Source organism: Penaeus vannamei, chromosome 18 (assembly GCF_042767895.1).
Source record: "Penaeus vannamei isolate JL-2024 chromosome 18, ASM4276789v1, whole genome shotgun sequence".
In the NCBI taxonomy this organism is placed as follows: domain Eukaryota; kingdom Metazoa; phylum Arthropoda; class Malacostraca; order Decapoda; family Penaeidae; genus Penaeus; species Penaeus vannamei.
Genome location: NC_091566.1, coordinates 32,013,808 through 32,017,448, shown reverse-complemented (window position 1 = coordinate 32,017,448; position 3,641 = coordinate 32,013,808).

Here is a 3,641-nt window from a genome sequence, read left to right as displayed (position 1 = left end):
AAATGTTACAACAAAATTTAGCATGGTTAATCAGGGATCCGTGTTTTTATTTATTGTCTTTATATTATATTTATTTCTCTTTTTTTTTTCTTTTCTTTTTTATTGTTGTTAGATCTTGGTACTTAGGGGAAGACTTTATATGTGATATTTTTGAAAAGTTGCTATGGTTATTTTATAACTGCCTTAAACAGAGCTTTCTGTGTTACTGTGTATGATTTTTATGCTAAAGGAAGGTGGGTGTAGCACTGTTGCCATCTTCTTGAAAAAAAAAGGATGGAGCTTTTAAAATTGAAAAAGAAAAAAAAAAAAAACAAGAAAAAAAGAAATGTATATGTAGATTGCATGTAAATCTTTTAAGGATAGTTTAATGTTCCTATAGGAAAACAAGAAAAAAAAGTTGAAATATAGTTTCCATGGTCATGCGTATGTGTGGAAGTGTAATTCTATGTGGACGTTGAAGGCAATAGCGAGAGGAAGTGCTTAATGGTGGGATGTGTAAATGCATTTGTGTGTGTGTGTGTTTGATGGGATGTATATCTGCATGTATGCTAGAAATAAGTGTGTGTGAGTGTGAGTGCGTGTGCGCATGTGCATGTATGTGTGTGTGTGTGCTTGATTTTGTGTGTGTGTGTTTGGGTGCGCGTGCGTGCCGTGCGTGCCGTGCGTGCCGTGTGTGCCGTGCGTGCCGTGCGTGCCGTGCGTGCTGTGCGTGCTGTGCGTGCCGTGCGTGCCGTGCGTGCCGTGCGTGCCGTGCGTGCGTGCGTGCGTGCGTGCGTGCGTGCGTGCGTGCGTGCGTGCGTGCGTGCGTGCGTGCGTGCGTGCGTGCGTGCGTGCGTGCGTGCGTGCGTGCGTGCGTGTGTGTGTGTGTGTGTGTGTGTGTGTGTGTGTGTGTGTGTGTGTGTGTGTGTGTGTGTTGCGATGCATGCACATTTAAGCTAAGCTCTCAACATTGTCTGGCTACAAGCTATAGAATGCTGTTAGAACATTTTTGACATTAAACGTCTGTGCATATGGCAAGTTACTACTATTGCAGATTGATTGCATTCAGTATCAATTTTATCTTTAACATTATGTTATAGTTACACTCTAGAACTGGTTGGTAATTATGTTCATTTATACCTTTCACATGCATATGTACTTTTTAAGCACAGATGTGAGATAGGTTAATGGCCAATGGACAGTTTTAAGAGAAGTCAGTTATTGATTTTTCTGTCCTGTTGTTACAGTTCTTTCCGAGATTTATGATGTAGCTTGCGCAACAGAAAGCAAGATGAAATATATTTTAGCCTGCCTTTCTCAGTTCAAAGAATTGATTAAATAAAGTTGATAGATTAAATAAGAAGAAAATCAAATAACCAGCCATAGCATAACTGCAGCTTGCAAGCCACAGATTCTCACAAGAAGCAGAAGAAGAAGAAAAGGTGCATTGCAATAAAAACACTTTTTTGTGCTTGTCTCTTTGCGCTCGCTGTGTTGATTGCCAGGATAGCTTTACAAGTGTCGGCCAGAGTCACACTTAAATCCTGAGTGGTTGAAGAGTCACTCTTTCTTTATATACTTCATCTCATTTATAGATTGTAGGTCTCTGGAAGGTGTGAATGGCTCTTGTGTAGTTAATAGTTATAATGGTAAATGTTATTATTATTGTCTATTGGTAATTGTAATGTAAATCTGTTTCTTAGGTTTTGATAATGGAGATGAGTTTTATGTTTATTGTTATTGGTTTTATGATTTTTTTTTTTATTTTTTTTTTATTATTATTGTTCCTAATTGTCCATATCATATATTTGTTGCAATTAGTATTGTTAAAAAAAAAATTCTTCAACTAATTATTGTTTTATCATTACTCATTTTATTTTTATAATTGTGTTTTGTGATGTAATTTTATTTTTGTGATTATCATAATAATTTTTGTTATTTGTTTGCATTATTCTTGTTTTTTTATTTATTTATTAATATTATTATTTTTTTGCATTTGTTTAATTTCATATTGGGTTATTGATATGGTTGTTGCCGAGATTCCCATTATTCCAAATGTTACTTCGAACATAACTTCATTGATTTTGATTGTATTTTTTTTACTCACTTTCCGATGTTTTATCCACATCATCACCATTTTTTATTTAATTGTCACTGTTGTTATTGCTGCTGCCTTTATTTTTGTTATTATCATCATTATTATTATTATCATCATCATTATTATTATTACTTTTATTATTATTATTATTATTATTATTATTATTATTATTATTATTATTATTATTATTATTATTATTGTCATCATCATCATTATTGTCATTATCATTATCTATATTGTCATTATTATTTTTTGTTCTTTATTTACATTTACATTTTTTATTATTATAATTGCTCTTACATTTTTTTTTATTATTGTCAATATTATTATTATTATTATTAATATTTTAATTTTTAATTTTTATTATGATTGTTATTATTAGTCTTATTATGATTATTGTTATTGTGCTATTATTCTTATTATTATCATTCTTATTCTTATTATTATTATTATTATTATTATTATTATTATTACTGTTAATGTTAGTTACTTTTAATAATGATATTACTATTTCTGTTATTTTTATTATGATGATTATTATTATTGTTGTTATTATTAACATTATTATTATTATTATTATTATTATTGATATTATTATCATTATCATTGTCATTGTCATCATGATAATCATGATCATAATCGTAATATTTATGATTATCATTGTCATTATCATTATTATTATTATTATTTTTTTTTTTAAGCTGTTTATATTGCAAGCTCCTGGCATTAATTGTTTATGTATTTATTTTCAATATAGTAGTTGTTATTAACGCAGTGATCACCAGCATCATCAGTCGTAGTTGTAGTACAAGGTTATTTTGGTTATAATCAAGGCATATTCAAACTTTCTTTTTTCCTAAAATGTTCTGTGCTGTAAAATTACAAAAGGAAGAAAGTGTGCAAATGAGACATGAATTTTTAAATCACAGGATCAAGTTGCAACTGCCAATGTTTTCCTCCAAAGCTCATAAGAATACTAATATACAAACTTATAGTTGTGGCATTTTCTTGTAATTGTTATTTATTATTTTTTTTCTTTCTTTTTTTTCAATATCATCATTAGAAATTGTCATAATTTCCATTCTTTACACAGTTACTCTTTAGTTTTAAGTCTCACCATTGTACAGAAAAAATGATTACTCACTGTCGGATATTTGGTTATTCTCAAGCAAAAGTCATTATCTCCCCTTTGTATATTTATTTGTGACCATTCCATGTCAAGTTTTTTATTTTAATACAAGCTAAACTCTTTTTTTTTTCTGTTTGTCCTCATTTATTCAAAGCACTTTTGATATATATAAACCTTATGGCACATAGATAACTGTTCATGTTGTAGTATTTAGATGTGTGTGTGAGAGAGAGAGAGAGAGAGATAGAAAAAAAGGAGAAAAAAAAATATATATATATGTACATGAAAAAAAAGACCCCAAAATTTCCATGTAGGTTGTCAATCCAGTAATATGTCTTGTGTGTGAAGGGATAACCTGTTTGATATTATTTGCATGCCTAAATATAAAGTTACCAATTTATTCGGGATCTGAAATCTGTTTGGGAGTCGAGGCGA